Here is an 18342-nt window from a genome sequence, read left to right on the forward strand (position 1 = left end):
GAACTCGGTGTCACCTGTTATGATCCCAGCTGAGGTTATGCCTGGACAAGCCTGATCCCAGAGTGGAACCCAGCTTGATAGATCCTAACTTTTAATTTGTTTGTTTAAATACGTTGACAGTGGCTGATGAACAGAGTCACAGAAGTTAGTTGATGAACATTTAACAAAAGAATAAAACATTTATTTAACAAGAAAAGATGAACTATATTACAATACTCCTTCACCCACGACTATACCTTTACAGATATATACAGATTTATAAGGAGAACAAGTTACAAAAGCTATCTTATACTCCAAGGTTCACAGTAAGTACACAGTCCATGTACCAATAGGCAACTCTGTGGTCAGGCACATCACACTCTGAAACAAAGTGACAGATGCTATCTCCACTCAATGCTATGGATCTCTCCTCAATTCTCCCTAGCTGCTTGTCACACTGTGAGCCAACCAGTCTCATTAAACTCCATCTTTCACACAAGGGTTTCCAATCTCCATTCTGCAAGAACTCGCTTTGGAATCTTCTCCCAAACTGACGCTCTCTCTCAGATACCTTCCGAAAGGGACCACCTTCAGGGTTTTGAACTCTTCTTCCGATGTTTCTCCTCCCTGGGTCATCACATTCATTCATGCTGTCTTCCACACACTCTCTCTCACCGACTCAGCCGTCAACAGTAGCATTGTTTCACATGCCCATAGCAAAGAGATACAGGCCTTCCGTTTTCTCTTTGGACTGTCTGGTCTCTTGCAAACTGTTCTCGCTTTAAATCTGCTTTATTTGCTTTTGTCTTGTTAAATCTGAAGTTGGAGCCTCTCTCTCTGCCCCTCACTCTTAACTTCACTTAACAGGACCTTTTCCAGGTTCCTGTCCTTCCCTTTGACTAGAAGGTCTTCTTGGGACTTTCTCCTGTTCCACTCCCCTGGATTTTGGGACTTTCCCTTTAGCTTGGAACTGGCTATCTGTCCCCTTTGCTCCAGTCTTTTTGGCAGCTGTCTTAAAAGCCAACTGAACTCAAACAGTTTCCAAATCAAACTGCTGTTCCTAGTTTCTTCTGTGTGTGTGTCTGTGGGAGGGACCTGCCTCTCTGGACCCCTGTTGCGTGGCAACAGCCCCATTCCTCTACTCTTGTTTGCTTTACTCAGCTGAAACAGTCATAAAACTCTCATTTGAAATGCAAGCACCCTTCAAAATAAAACTAAAACTCAATTTGACCTTTCTTAACACACAGATACAGAAATACAAATCAAACTTAAACTATAAAATTAAAACTCATTCCTAACACCCACAAATACAAACATAATTTACTTAAACTATCTCTATTTCCTAACACACTATTTAAAAATAAGAGGTTACCCATTTAAGCCAGAGATGAGGAGAAATTTTTTCTCCCAGAGGGTATTGAGATTTTGGAACTCCTTCCTCAAAAGGCAGTGGAAGCAAAGTCTTTCAATATTTTTAAAGCAGAGCTAGACAGATTCTTGGTAAGCAAGGGGGTGAAAGATTATTAATGGTAGGTGGGAATGTGGAGTTGAGGCTACAATCAACTCAACCATGATCTTATTGAATGGTAGAGCAGGCTCAAGGGGCCAAGTGGACTATTCCTGTTCCTAGTCCGTATGTTCGTATGTCTCAGCTGCCATCCCGTAAAATTTCAGATGAGGTTGAGAACGTGTGGGTAGGTGACTAAAAGGCTACCTGCTGGATTTTACATGGCCCCTCCACCTTCAAACCTGCCCGACAGAATGCCCACCACATCTTGTGCCACTCAAGCACTTAACAGGCCAGCAGCGGGCCCTCCACCAGGATCAAGTACCCCAGGCATGGAAGTCTCATCCACTGAGGGCTGCCAATTAATCAGAGGCAACTACACCCATTGAGGCCAAAGATCGAGGAGGAATCCAGGCACATGTGAGTGATAGCAGGAAGGGGGTTGCGGAAGAGGGGGAGAGAGAGAGAGAGATCAGCAGCAAAGGCAGGGAGTGGCTTTTAGCGTACCCCCCCTTCCCGAAGCTGGGTCCCTTGACCAGACACCAAGTGCCTTCTGAACGAGGGGCACCTCATCCCCCCACCGTGGGTCCGCAAGCAAACATGCCAGGATTTGCTCGTCGTGTTCCTGAATGGTGAGCACCCACCCCCACCCCTCACCACCCTTCCTCTGCTGAATTAATGCCAGTGGTGCTGGGATGAGGCACAAAATGGGCATTAATTAATTGATTAATTAATAATTAAGGCCATCCATGGATCTTCCTGCCACGGACTTAATCGGGGTGTAAGCAGGAAGGTGGCGGGGTCCCCACCAGCCACCCTCTTGCCCAATTAAATGCCCCCATCACCAAACTCACCACGGGGGAGGGCACAAGATTCTGCCCTTGAAATTACAAAGTTTCGAGCACAATATTTTCCAGCGAACATGATTATAGTAATGGTACCATTCTGTCTCTCTGTCTGCCATCTCTCTAACTGACTGGGTCTCTGCTTGACTATCTGGGTGTTTAATTTTTTTGCCTGAATAATTTATGTTTCCAATAAAGATTTGATTTTAAAAATAAAGTTTACTACTGTTATTATAAAATGAAATAAAATTTATATTGGTGGTCTGAGTCATTTTCAATTTATTTGGAATAAAGGCGATAATAAATGTGCATTTATATGGTGTCTTATCAACATCGCAGACATATCTCCAAGAACTTCACAAACAGCAAGTTACTATGACGTGCAGTGAGTGTTATGTCGGTGCAACCATCCTATAGATATCAGGATCCCACAGACAATGATGAGTTGAAAAGCCAGTTAATCTGTTTTTAATTGTGGCGGCTAAGGGAGGAATGTTGATCAGGATATAGGGAAACTTCTGTTCTACTTTAAACCATGTCATGTAATTTTTAACATCAAAATAGACCAATTGGGTCTCAGTTTGATTTCCCAACTGACAACACTTCCAATAATGCAGCAATCCTTCAATATTGTACTGGTGGATCAGCCAACATTATGTGAAGCCTTAGCATGGACAATATAACATTCTACCTTAGAAGCTACAAAGTAGCTAAAATGGCACAAGAAAGCTTTTGATGCCAGCTGAAATAAAAGGGCACAAGGACAAAAGAAGTAGGAGCAGGAGTAGACCACATGGCCCGTTGAGCTTGCTCCGCCATTCAATACAATCATGGCTGATACACACATATGAATATACATACGAATATAAGAATTAGGAGCAGAAGTAGGCCTCTTGGCCTTTTGAGCCTGCTCCGCCATTCAATAAGATCATGGCTGATCTGAATGTAACTCAACCCTACATTCCTGCCTACCCCGATAACCTTTCACCCCCTTGTTAATCAAGAATCTATCTAGTTCTGCCTTAAAAATATTCAAAGACTTTGCTTCCACCACCTTTTGAGGAAGAGAGTTCCAAAGACTCATAACCCTCCAAGAGAAAAAATTTCTCCTCATCTCTGCCTTAAATGAGCGGCCCCTTATTTTTAAACAGTGACCCCTAGTCCTAGATTCTCCCATAGATGAAACATCCTCTCCACATCCACCCTGTCAAGATCGCTCAGCATCTTAAAGGTTTCAATTAAGTTGCCTCTTTCTCTTCTAAATTCCAGTGGATACAAGCCTAACCTATCCAGCCTTTCCTCATAAGACAACCCGCCCATTCCTGGTATTAGTCTAGTAAACCTTCACTGAACTGCTTCTAATGTATTTACATCTTTCTTTAAATGAGACTAGTGCTGTACACAATACTCCAGATGTGGTCTCACCAATGCTTTGTATAACTGAAGCATAACCTCCCTAGTTTTGTAATCAATTCCCCTTCCTAACAGCACTGTGGGAGTACCTACACCACATGGACTGCAGCGGTTCAAGAAGGCAGCTCACCACCACCTTCTCAAGGGCAACTAAGGATGGGCAATAAATGCTGGCCCAGCCAGCGAAGCCCACATCCCATGAATGAATAAAAAAAAGATAACATTCTATTAGCTTTCCTAACTACCTGCTGTACCTGCATACTAGTCTTTTGTGATTCATGCACTAAGACACCCAGATCCCTCTGAATCTCAGAGCTCCTCAATCTCTCATCATTTAGACAATAAGCTTCTTTTTTATTGTTCCTGCCAAGAATGAACAATTTCACATTTGCCCGCATTATACTTCACTTGCCAGACCTTTGCCCACTCACTTAGCCTATCTATGTCACTTTGTAGCCTCCCTATGTCCTCACAATTTACTTCTCTACCTATTTTTTTGTCGTCAGCAAATTTAGCAACCATTTCTTTGGCCCTTCATCATTTATATAAATTGTAAAAAGTTGAGGCCCCAGCACTGATCCCTATGGCACACCACTCGTCACTTTGTGTCAATCAGAAAATACTCATTTATGCCGACTCTCTGCTTCCTTTTAGCTAGCCAATCTTCCATCCATGCCAATATGTTACCCCCTACACCATGAGCTTTTATTTTCTGCAATAACCTTTGATGTGGCACTTTATCAAATGCCTTCTGGAAACCTAAGTACAGTACAACCACTGGTTCCCCTTTATTCACAGCACATAGAAACATAGAAAGATAGAAAATAAGAGCTAGAGTGGGCTATTTGGCCCTTCGAGCCTGATCCGCCATTCATTATGATCATGGCTGATCATCCAACTCAATAACACATGTGACTCCTTCAAAGAACTCCAATAAATTGGTTAAACATAATTTCCCTTTTACAAAACCATGTTGACTCTGCCTGATTGCGTTGAATTTTTCTAAGTGCCCTGCTATAACATCTTTAATAATAGTTTCTAACATTTTCCCTATGAAAGATGTTAGGCTAACTGGCCTGTAGTTTCCTTCTTTTTATCTCCCTCCGTTTTTGAATAAAAGGGCAGAATTTTGTCTTCGGCTTGCGGGGGCGGGCCCTGCACGCCAACGCGTAAAATGATGCGCGGTGACATCGGGCATGCATCCCAACATCACCGCACGTCATTCCGAGCTTCCATTCGGCGGGCACACACCGGAGGTGGCTGTACGCCCACCGAACTGTCAAAGGCCTGTGAAGGCCATTAATAAACCAATTGAACTAATTGACAGGGCTGCTTGTCCAACCTTAATGTTGGCGGGCAGGCGAAGGACCCAAGTGGCCTTTGCGTTTTTCATGAAACCTCATCCACGGGCGGGATGAGGAGTCATGAAGGTTTCATTAAATTAATAAATATTTTTTACACATTTCATAAACATGTCCCAGCCCATGTGACACTGTCACATGAGTGGACATGTCTAAATAATTTCAATCTTTCTTTATTTTAAAGTTTCAAATTGAATTTAATCTCCCTGAGGCAGCTCCATGCCTCAAGGAGATTTCTGCGCTCTTTCGTGCGCGTGTAAAGAGCACAGGCCCCGACTCTCCCTCCTCCCCCCACCGTGCCTCCCAACATCACCGTGCGTCATTCCGATCTTCCATTCGGCGAGTGCACAACGGAGGTGGCGCTGACCGCTACCGGGCATCCGTCATGCTGGGCGAGCCTTAATTGGCCCGCCCACGTAAAATAGCAGCACGCAGCCAACTGCGAGCGGCGATTGGCCCCTCGCCCGCTCCTGACCGGCCCACCCGACAATCAGAAGGTTCGGCCCTAGGAGTTATATTTGCTATTTTTCAAACTAATGAAACCTTCCCCAAATCTAAGGAATTTTGGGAAATTAAAACCAGTGCATCAATTATCTCACTAGCCACTTTTTCCAAGACCTTAGGGTGAAGTCCATCCAGATCTGGAGATTAGTCAGCCCACAGCCCCAACAATTTGCTCAATACAACTTCCCTGGTGATTATAATTTTCCCAAGTTCCTCCCTCCCTTCCATTCCCTGATTTACAGCTATTTCTGGGATGTTACTTGCGTCCTGTGTAATGAAGACTGAAGCAAAATACCTGTTTAATTCATCTGTCATCTCCCTACTTTCCATTATCAATTCCCCAGACACACTTTCTATAGGACCAACACTCACTTTGTTAACTCTTTTCTTATTTCAATATCAATTGGGGATCTTACTATCTTTCTTTATATTACTAGCTGGCTTTCTCTCATGCTCTAATTTTTCCCTCCTTATTAATCTTTTTGTCGTTTTTTTGCTGTTTTTTATATTCTTTCCAATCTTCTGACCTGCCACACAGCTTTGCGTGATTACATGCTTTTTCTTTAAGTTTGATACTGTCTTTAACTTTTTTAGTTAACCACGCATGGTGGGCCCTTGCCTTGAGATTTTTCTTTCTCATTGGAATGTATATATTCTGTGTATTCTGAAATATCCCTTTAAGTGTCTGCCACTGAACTTCTATTGGCCTCTCCCTTAACCTCATTTGCCAATATCTACCCAACATGTCCCTTCAGAATCTTGTAAGTTTCAATGAAATCACCTCTCATTCTTCTTAATTCCAGAGTATATAGGCCCAATTTACTCAGCCTCTCATCATAGGACATCCCCCTCATCCCTGGGTACAATTTAGTGAACCTTCACTGTACTGCCTCCAATGCAAGTATATCCTTTCTTAAATGTGGAAACCAAAACTGCACACAGTATTTCAGATGTGGTCTCACCAAAACAGTCTGAAACGGGAGAACTTATAATAGAAAACAAGGAAATGGCAGAGCAATTAAACAATTACTTTAGTCCTGCCTTCATGGAGGAAGACACAAATAACATCCCAGAAATACTAGGGAACCAATTGCTGAATTTTCTGGCTGGTGGGGGGGTGGAGCGGGATCGGGTGTGGGCGGGTGCAGACCCGATCGCCACCTGCGATCAAGTCTGCTCTGCCATTTTACGCGAGCAGGCCAATTAAGACCCGTCCAGCGTGAATCACTGCTCCCGAGGACAGTGGGTGTGGGCAGGCGGTGGCAGGACTGCAATGACCACTGGGTCCAATGGTGATCCGACGGCCTGTTTTAAAAAATTGCTGCAGCATTTCAAAGGCTGTGAATCACGGCCAGTGGAAGGGCTCCCCAGAGCTCTGCTGATGAGCAGGCCAGGCAGGAGGGTAGGGCAGGAGGGCACTGTGCCCTTCGTTTTTCTGATGATTACCTTGCTGCCCTCCTTGAGGAGGTGGCAGCACAGTGGGAGGTGTCGGTCCCCCAGGACAGGAGGAGGAGGCCCCATCTCATGACCAAACGGGCCTGGGAGGAGGTGGCGGAGGTGGTGAGCTCCCGCGACATGGTGCAACGCACCTGGATCCAGTGCCGCAAGTGCTTCAATGACCTGTTGAGCTCAGGAAGGGTGAGGACAATGTTGGCATTGGTCACTTAACCGCAGTTAGGCTTGCCCTCCTGGTGCCGCCATTCCCCCCCCCCCCCACCACCACTAAGTCTGAGTGTAGTGATTGCATTGAATCATTGACAGCATGTGTCCTTCGCTGGGTGGGCCAGCAGATATTGCCCATGCTGAGGTCACCCTGAGAGGGTGGTTAAGAGAATTGTTCTGCACCTGCAGCATGTGGTACACTGAGACCCACATTACTGTTTTGGGGGCAACCTGGAGGAGCTGCACCTAAGCGCAGAGCTGGAACTCCAGGACATGTCAAAGTCAGGGTGATGACATGCTGGGAGGGGAGCTTCAAGGTGGTGAGGCACCGATCGATGTGCTGTCCTCTGCGCTCCACGTGCTTGTGCCTCCTTGCTATGGAAGGTTAGACCATGTGGTGCCTAATGTGAAGTAAGCAGCATTTGGCTAAGGGGGGAGGTGGGGGGACAGGCCTAGCATCTTTGTGTGAGTGTTCAACAGCAGCGGGGTAAGAACATAGAAACATATAAACATAGAAAATAGGAGCAGAAGTAGGCTATTCGGCCTTTTGAGCCTGCTCCGCCATTAATCATGATCATGGTTGATCATCCAACTCAATAGCCTGCTCCTGCTTTCTCCCCATACCCTTTGATCCCTTTTGCCCCAAGAGCTATATCTAACTCCTTCTTGAAAACATACAATGTTTTGGCCTCAACTACTTTCTGTGGTAGCGAATTTCACAGGCTCACAACTCCCTGGGTGAAGAAATTTCTCTTCAACTCAATCCTAAATGGTCTACCACCTATCCTCAGACTGTGACCCCTGGTTCTGGACTCCCCCACCATCGGGAACATCCTTCCTGCATCTACCCTGTCTAGTCCTGTTAGAATTTTATAGGTTTCTATGAGATCCCCCTCCAATTCTTCTGAACTCCAGCAAATATAATCCTAACCGACTCAACCTCTCCTCATATGTCAGTCCCCCCATCCCAGGAATCAGTCTGGTAAACCTTCGCTGCACTCCCTCTATAGCAACAACATCCTTCCTCAGATAAGGAGACCAAAACTGCACGCAATATTCCAGATGTGGTCTCACCAGGGTCCTGTATAATTGCAGCAAGGCATCCCTGCTCCTGTACTCGAATCCTCTCACTATGAAGGCCAACATACCATTTGCCTTCTTTACCGCCTGCTGCACCTGCATGCTTACCTTCAGCGACTGCTGTACGAGGACACCCAGGTCTCGTTGCACATTCCCCTCTCTCAAGTTATAGCCGTTCAGATAATAATCTGCCTTCCTGTTTTTGCTACCAAAGTGGATAACCTCACATTTATCCACATTATACTGCATCTGCCATGCATTTGCCCACTCACTCAGCTTGTCCAAATCATACTGAAGCATCTCTGCATCCTCCTCACAGCTCACCCTCCCACCCAACTTTGTGTCATCTGCAAATTTGGAGATATTGCATTTATTTCCCTCACCTAAATTATTAATATATTTTGCGAATAGCTGGGGTCCCAGCACCGATCCCAGCGGTACCCTACTAGTCACTGTCTGCCATTCGGAAAAAGTCCCGTTTATTCCTACTCTTTGTTTCCTGTCTGCCAACCAGTTTTCTATCCATCTCAATATACTACCCTCAATCCCATGCGCTTTACTTTTACACGCTAATCTCTTATGTGTGACTTTGTCGAAAGCCTTCTGAAAGTCCAAATAAACCACATGCACTAGCTCCCCATCATCAACTCTACTAGTTACATCCTCGAAAAATTCCAGTAGATTTGTCAAGCATGATTTCCTTTTTTTAAATCCATGCTGACTCTCTCTGATTCTGCCACTGTTTTCCAAGTGCTCAGCTATTAAATCTTTTATAATGGACTCTAGAATTGTCCCCACAACCGATGTCAGGCTGATTGGTCTATAATTCCCTGTTTTCTCTCTACCTCCCTTTTTAAATAGCGGGGTTACATTAGCTACCCTCCAATCTGTAGGAACTGTTTCAGAGTCTGTAGAATCTCAGAAGATGACCATCAATGCATCCACTAGGAGACACTGGAGCCCTGCAATGTCCCACTCTGGTTGGGGTGGGCCGTACACGAAGAGAGTCCAGGTACAATTAGCACTAATCAATGCTCCTCTCTCCTTTTCAGGAGAAGAATGCACGTAATGCCGCCGAGCGGGTGAGGGCTGGCGGAGGGATGGCACAGTGAGTGACTCTCAGCCGTTTCGAGCAGGAGGCCCTAGATTTGGAGGGGCCCCATGTGCCTAGGTTCACCGGTGTCGGTGAGGCTGGGATGCCACAGGCAGGTATGTTTGCCCAGCAGTGAGGTCACCATTGTTCTCCCAGAAGCCATGGCAGTGCTGAATGTTCAGTGATTGAAGTTTGCAATATGGCCTGACCATTGCTTATGGAAGGGTGAGCGCAAAATGATCTGGGGGACAGGGATGAACTTTGTTATTGTCTGCACGCTAACTGATCCGCTGTCCTTATGCTTCCTTTCAGCATCAGTGGAGCAAGGCCAGGAGGAGGAGCAGCAGGGGCCCCCTCTCACACCTGAGGGCCCTGAAGTCTCACCAGCGTCACACCATCTCTGCCAGGCAGGCACCAGCGCAGGTACTAGCACTTCAGGGAATTAGAACATTGGTCTAGTGTCCCGGGGCACAGCGGTGAGGGTACTTCACAGTCGCTGGAGGAGCTGGCAGAGACAGAGAGTGCCCATGGCGCCAGCAGTCGGAAGACTGAAAGGGACCAGCCACATGCTCAGTCGGTGCCTGATGATGTGCCTCTGGAGTCGTCTGCGACACAGCAAGTGCAAGAAATGCAGCAGAATGTGCAGGAGCATCTGGGAGAGATACTTGAGGCTATGCTTGGCTTGGAGTCCGTGGTGGAAAAGTCTACCCAGACTATCGCCGAAGCAATGAGCCTCATGTCCGAGCGCCATGCGTCCTCCAGGGAGAGAGTGGCGACTCTCGTGGAGAGGCTCCTCCAGGAGACCCATCAGGACTTCCTGAGGATGCGCTTGGACCAGCAAGCCCTCACATCGGCATTGACCTCAGCTGGTCAGTGCCAGTGTGGGAGATGGTCTGGGCACCAAGTTTCCCAGCTCGGTGCCCATCCATCCATGGTGAGCAGGGAGGTCCGAAGCGACCTCATGTCGGCTCAGCAGCTACCTGTCGTCTCTGCGGGCACCTCTCAGGTTGCTCCAGATGAGGGCGGCAGCTCCTCCGCTGCTCTGCCAGTGACTGTTGCATTAGGTAAGGCTACGATGACTGGGGAGATGCCAGCTGTGGAACTGTCAGGTCCCTCCAAGGCAGGGCCAGCACAGGCTCCACGGGCCAGAGGGCGACTGCCAAGGTCATCGAGGCCAACAGGACAGCAGAGTCAGCAGGCTGTCTCAGATGCCACTCCCAGTGATGGGGCAGCACCAAGACGTAACACCCGAAACGAAAACATAAGGCACCTTAGGCACACCACAAGTTTATCACCGGTGCTTTTGTGTTGGCCGCAATGAGGTTTTTATGAGTTGGTGTGATTTTTAACAACTTTTTCATTTTGTTTCATTAAGTTTTTTTGGTTGCAAAAATAAATTCAGTCATGTCACCATGGCAAGGTTGTCTCTTTTGTTCTGCATGTGGATGGTTTCCAATAATGTAATGTGTGCTTTGTGGGACATTCAGCTTTATTAACAAGGACCTTAGTTGATGTTCCTAACCTGGCAGATTTTGCACTTAGGTATCGAATATGGAGCCTACAGCCCAGACTTGTCCTGGAGGTCCATCTGTGGTGGGCTAGCTGAAGGTTCGTTGGATTAAAGGCTCCCGAGTGTCCCTGCCTCCCTGGAGTATTCCCGGGTCAGCGTCTACCCCCTCAGCATTTCCCTGTCCATGCTCATCCTCGGACTCGCTGCTGGACTCATCGTGTGCATCCGCAGCCAATGCTTCTACATCTTCATCGTCCACAGAGTCCCCCCTTCCCAGCGCAAGATTGTGGAGAGCGCAGCATGCAACCACTATCACCGACACATAATCTGGGGGCTACTAGAGTGCGCTCCCTGAGCGGTCCAGGCATCGGAAGTGCATCTTGAGAAGACCAATAGCTCTCTCCACCACAGCACTTGTGGAGACGTGGCTCTTATTGTAGCGCTGTTCAGCTTCTGTTCTTGGATGGCAGAGAGGTGTCATGAGCCACCTTCTGAGGGGATAGCCCTTGTCACCCAGCAGCCATCCATCCAGCCTGGCTGGAGCATTTAAGAGCCCCGGCACCTGGGAGCATCTGAGGATGTAGGCATCATGGGAGCTGCCTGGGAACCTTGCACAGACTTGTAGAATCTGCATCCTGTGATCACACACTATCTGCACGTTCATGGAGTGGAAGCCCTTCCTGTTGACGAAGGCACCGGGCTCACCTGTTGGTGCCTTGATGGCCACATGTGTACAGTCTATTGCACCCTGGATGCAGGGGAAGTCAGCAATGGCCGCAAAGCCTCTGGCTTGCTCTGTCTGGCTTGCCTGGTCCCGACAGAAGCAGATGAAGATCAATGCACACCTGAACAGAGCGCCTGTAACCTGCTTGACACAAGTGTGGACAGTGGTTGGGAGACACCGCAAATATCACCTACCGATCCCTGGACGGAGCCAGAGGCATAGAAGTTGAGGGCAGCTGTGACCTTTAGAGCCGCTGGCATGAGGTGTCCACCCACACAGTTAGCGGAGATCTCAGGCCCAATCATCTGACAGATATAGTTGACTGTATCCCTTGAGAGATGGAGCCTCCTTCGGCACTGCACCTCAGACATATTGAGGTAGCTGCTTTGCCGCCTGCATACCCTGGCAGCAGGATAGTGGCGTCTTCTGCAGCCCCTTTCGTCTTGGACCACCTCATGGCCCTGCACCCCTTGCGCCTGCACCTGACCCCCCCAAAGGTGGCTCCCCTGGAGGCTGAATGTGCACTCCTAGCCTCCTCCCCCTTCTAGCCCTCCCTTCCTCCTCAGAGGAGCTGCCTCCTGTGGAGAGTTCAGCTCCCATTCCCAGGCTAAGGGAAGACTTCCTGAAACATGCAGGCCCAAAAAAAATTCCTCACTGCAGAGTGCTGACCTGAAGGTTGTAAGTCCAGTCCAAGCAGCTGGTGTGTGTTTTGAAGTATTACAGATCACACAGGCAAGTATCAGTAACTTTGAAAGATCAATATTTGACAGAACACACTCGCGACCTCACTGAGCCCTCTTATCCCGCCTGTGGATGAGGTTTTTACAAATGTGTCCTACCCGCCTGCCCTTTGCACCTGTGCGCCGACCCGAAGATTGCACGGGTGCCGAAAAATCACCGTCGATTGGAGCGTCAAGGGCCTTAAGTGGCCCATTAATTAATGGCAGGTGCACATCAGACAGCATCGTGCGCCCGCCCAACGAAATATCGCGATGGCGCGTGGTGACGTTGGAGCACTCACCTGACGTCACCACACGTCATTTTATGTGCGTGCATGCGGGACCCACCCCCGTACACCAACGGGAAAATTCTGCCCCAAGGGCCAAGTGAGAAGGAGGAATTGAAGGAAATTAGTATTACTAAAACAATAGTGCTGGATAAATTAATGGGACTGAAAGCCAGTAAATCCCCAGGGCCTGATAATCTACATCCCAGGAGGTGGCCATGGAAATAATGAATGCGTTGGCTGTTATCTTCCAAAATCCTGTAGATTCTGGAATAGTCCCAGCAGATTTAAGGGTGGCAAATGTAACCCGACTATTTAAAAAAGGAGGGAGGGAGAAAACAGTGAATTACAGACCAGTTAATCTAACTTCAGTAGTAGGGAAAATGCTAGAGTCTATTATAAAGGATGTGGTAACAGGACACTTAGAAAATATCAACGAGATTAGACAAAGGCAACATGGATTTATGAAAGGAAAATCAGGTTTGACAAACCTACTGGAGTTCCTTGAGAACGTAATTAGCAGAATAGATAAGGGACAACAAGTGGATGTGGTATATTTGGATTTTCAGGAAGCTTTTCATAAAATCCCACATAAGAGGTTAGTGTGTAAAATTAAAGCACATGGGATTGGATTGAGAATTGGTTAGCAGACAGGAAACAGAGAGTAGAAATAAATGATCTTTTTCGGAGTGGCAGCTAGTGACTAGTACCACAGGGATCAGTGCTTGGGCCCCAGCTATTTACAATATATATCAATGATTTGGATGAGGGAACCAAATGTAATATTTCCAAGTTTGCTGATGACACAAAACTTGGTGGGAAAGTGAGCAATGAGGAGAGTGTTAAGAGGCTTCAAGGCAATTTCGACAGGTTGAGTGAGTGGGGAAATACATGGCAGATGCAGTATAACGTGAATATGTGTGAAGTTACCTACTTTGGTTGGAAAACAGAATGGCAGAGTATTATTTAAATGGTGATAGATTGGGAAATGTTAATGTACAAAGGGACCTGGGTGTCCTTGTACACCAATCGCTAAAAGCAAGCATGCAGGTACAGCAAGCAGTTAAGAAGGCAAATGGTATGTTGGCCTTCATTGCCTTGAGTACAGGAGCAAGGATGTCTTACTGTAGCTGTACAGGGCCTTGGTGAGACCACACCTAGAGTATTGTGTGCAGTTTTGGTCTCCTTACTTAAGAAAGGATATACTTGCCATAGAGGGAGTGCAGTGAATGTTCACCAGACTGATTCCTGGGATGGCAGGATTGTAGCATGAGGAGAGATTGGGTCTACTAGATCTGTATTCACTGGAGTTTAGAAGAATGAGAGGAGATCTCATTGAAACATATGGACAGACTGAATGTAGGGATGATATTTCCTATGGCTGGAGGTTCTAGAAGAAGGGGTCACAGTCTCAGGATATGGGTAGACCATTTAGGACTGAGATAAGGAGAAACTTCTTCACTCAGAGGATGGTGACCCGATGGAATTCTTCACTACAGAAGGCTGTGGAGGCCAAGTTACTGAATATACTTAAGAAGGAAATAGATAGATTTTTGGGCAGTAAAGGTGTCAAGGGGTATGGGGGGAGTGCAGGAGAACAGCATTGAGATAGAGGATCAGCCATGATCATATTGAATGGCGGAACAGGCTCAAAGGGCCGAATGACCTACTCCTGCTCTGATTTCCCATGTTCCTATGTTTCTAAACCCTGTACAACTGTAGCAGGACTTCTTTATTCCTGTATTCCAATCTCCTTGCGATAAAGGTCAACATGTCATTTGCCTTCCTAATTGCTTGCTGTACTTGCATGCAAACTTTCCCGATAGAAGGAATTTTGGAAATCATAGCTAGCACACCCATTATCTCTGCAGCTATCTCTTTTAGGAACCTAGCATGTAGGCCAATGGGAGGCCTTGTGGTGCAATGATGGCATCCCTACCTCTGGACTGGATACTCTGGATTCAGCACTTGATGACCACAGAATGCACCTTCGTAACATGGCCAAACAGCCTGTCAATCCTTCCAATATGATATTACCAATTCAACTGCAAAAGATGAATGCTGCAGAGTTTAGCTATGTTGATGGTTTCAGACGATAAACTTCGAACAATGTATAAACCATAATACACTCAACTGATTTAGAAAAATCAGTTTTACTCCTAGTTCTCATTTGTATGAGATATTAGTAAAGGTATAATATGATAGGCAGGAATTAAAGAGCAAGAGAGTTTTCTGGTCATACTGTGGAAGACAATGGCTAACTGCTGCAGTTCTTTGCTAAGAATAATCATGGACCTATCCAATGAGAGTCCATGGTTGCCAATGCCCTCTTAGGGCATGTTAACTTAAGGAGGGGGGGGTTGTAGGCCATCAGGTCCTGGAGTTTTGTTGGATTTAAGTTTCTTTAGTTCCTCCAATATTTTCTCTGCTTCTATTAATTTCTTAATTTCTCACTCTTTTTAGCCCCGTGGTTACTGTCAATTTCTGGTATGAAACTTGTTTCTTCGAGACGCAAAATATTCTTCTAGTCAGATACAAAATATTTGTTCAATGCCTCTCTATTTCCTCATTCCCCATGATAATTTATCCTGTCTCTGCTTCAAAGGGGCCAAAGTTTACTTTAGCTACACTCATCCTCTTTATATAATTATGTAAGCTCTTACAATCTGTTTTTATATTCCTGGCTAGTTTACTTTCATTCCATTTTTCACCTTTTTATCAACTTTTTGGTGGCCCTCTCCTGGTTTCCAGAACACCCCCAATCCTCAGACTTGCTACTGTTTTTTGCAACATTGTAAGTGTCTTCTTTTAATCTTTCAATCTAACACTATCGTTAACTTCCTGAGTGAGCTATGGGTGGGTCTTTCTTGCTGAGCTTCTAATTTTTCAATGGAATGTATTTTTGTTGAACATTTTGAATTGTTTTTTTTTAAAGTCTCCCACTGTTCATTTACCATGATATCTTGTAGTCTATTTACCCAATTAACTTTAGCCAGTTCTCCCCTCATACATATGTAATTGGTTTTGTTTAAATTTACAATTCTTGTATGTGATTGGAGTATGTCACTTTCAAACTTAACATGGAATTGAATCGTATTATGATCACTATTTTCCAGTAAATCTTTTACTATGACATTACTAATTAACCCTGCTTCATTACTCAATACTAGGTCCAAGATAGCTTTACCCCCAGTTGGTTCCACAATGCATTGCTCTAAAAAACTGTCAGGAAAACATTTTACAAACTCATCTTCTAGACCACTCTTGCCAATTTGATTGTTCCAGTCTATATGAAGATTAACATCCCCCGCAATTACTACATTGCTCTTTTTACAAGCTCCAATAATTTATTGTTTAATGCTCTGTCCAATGGTATAACTGTTGTTAGGAGGCCTATAAACTACTCCCATCACTGTTTTCCAATTCTTGCTATTTCTAAATTTCCATCCATACTGATTGTACTCCATGATCTTCTGAGGCCAGATTCTTTCATACTAATGCCCATGTGTCATCCTTTACTATCAGGGCTGCCCGACCTCCTTTGCCATTCTGTCTGCCTTTCTGAAATATTGTGTACCCGGGAATATTTATTTCCCAAACTTGATTAAGTTGTAACCATGGCCAGAATTCTTACCTTGATAGGCGGGCGGTCCCCACCGGCTCGGCAGCAGGCGGGCAGCCGAGCTCCACTGCCGAAACGGGGCCCGCTGCCATTTTGAGTGGGTGGGCCAATTAAGGCCCACCTAGTGGCCTGTCCGACAGGAAGTGCTATGCGCTTCCTGTGCGGGGGGTAGAGGGATTCTCCATCTGTCAAAGTGCCCTCTGCTCCCTGAGACCAAGTGCTGTCTCAGGGAGGTCACTGACAGTGTAAAAAACATTAGAAATAGAAAAATATAAAAATTATTAACATGTCCCCCTCATGTGACAATGCCACACAAGATGGGACATGTTACTAAAAAGGACATAAACTTTATTAAACTTTTAAAAAACAGACATGAAACCTCATCCCGCCAATGGATGAGTTTTCATGTATTATCAGGAGCCCGCTTGGGCACCTGGCCTGCCCGCCAGCCTTAAGGTTGCCGGGTAGGGTCTTTAATGATCTTAATTAGCCTGTCAATGGCCTTAATTGCCCATTGACAGGTCGGCGGGCGCACAGCTGATTTCGCTGTCCGCCCGCCTTCCTCAATATTTAAATGGACCGGGATGATGTCAGGGGTTCCTCCCGACATCATCCTGTGTCATTTTCCCATTGGCGAGCGGGCCCCGCCCCCAAATCGCCGACGGGAAAATTCTGGCCCATGTTTCTGTAATGGCGATTAGATCGAAATCATTTACCTCTATTTGTGCCACTGGTTCACCCGTTTTATTGCAGATGCTTTGTGCATTCAGGCACATACTTCAATTCCCTGCAATGATCATATTTGCTGGTGTACAATTTTTGTTAAACTCTCTATCTCTTGTCTTTACCCACATTGCTATACTGTTCCGATACCTTGACCTTTCTCTTTGGATTTCTAAATCTTCCTTCGCCCAAGCCCACCACCACCCTCACTCTTTCTGGTTAGTTTAAAGCCCTGTTCATAGACCACATCATGCAATTGGTCAGGACAATAGTTCAAACCTGGTTTAAGTGAAGCCCATCCCAATGGAATAGCACACTGTTCCCTGAAAACTTATTACTGTGCCCCATGAATCAAAACCCTTTCTTGTCACACCACTCTTTGAAGCACACATTTAATTCTCTAATCTGCTTGACGCTATGCCAATTGGCGCTTGGCTCAGGTGACAATCCAGAAATGGTCACTTTTGATGTTCTGCATTTTAATTTGGCCCTTAAGTCCTCAAATTGTCTTAGCAGAACATCATTCCTGGTTCTGCCGATGTCATTGGTTCCCATGTGGACCATGCCAACTATGTTCTCCCCCTCCCCCTCCAAGTTCCTCTCCAGCCCTGAGGAAATGTCCTTAACCTTGGCACTGGGCAGGCAACATAACCTTTGAAACTCCCGGTTGCGGCTCCCTGACTATACTGTCTCCTATCACTACCACATTCAAATCTGCAGGGAATTTACAGAGCGATGCACACATTATAGAGTAGTTATAATGGGGGGTCTTTAATTACCTGAATGTAGACTGGGACAGTGGTAGTGTAAAGAGTGGAGAGCGGCAGAAATTCCTAGATTGTGTTCAAGAGAATTTTCTACAGCAGTATGTGCCCAATCCAACAAGAAAAGGCACACTGTTGGACCTGGTTCTTGGAAATGAGGTGGACCGAGTAGGTCATGTCAGTGGGGGAAACATTTAGAAGACGGTGATCATCGTATTGTATGTTTTAGGATGATGATAGGAGAGGGCAATAGGAAATCCAGAGTAAGAATAATTAACTGGGCAAGGGCTGACTTCGATGGGGTAAGAACGGAGCTGGGCCACATAGACTGGAATAAAAGATTGGCAGGAAAAGCTGTAGCTGAACAATGGGCTACCTTCAAAAAAGAATTGGTTTGGGTGCAGTCTATTGAAAGGGAAGTGTCAGTCAAACAAATCCAGAGCTTCCTGGTTGAAAAAGGAGATTGAAATTAAGACAGGTGTCAGGTAGAAAATACAATTGAGAACCAGGAGGAATACAGGAGTTCAACGGGGAGGTGAGAAAGCATAT

The sequence above is a fragment of the Cetorhinus maximus genome, chromosome 11 (assembly GCF_964194155.1).
Source record: "Cetorhinus maximus chromosome 11, sCetMax3.hap1.1, whole genome shotgun sequence".
Taxonomy (NCBI): Eukaryota; Metazoa; Chordata; class Chondrichthyes; order Lamniformes; family Cetorhinidae; genus Cetorhinus; species Cetorhinus maximus.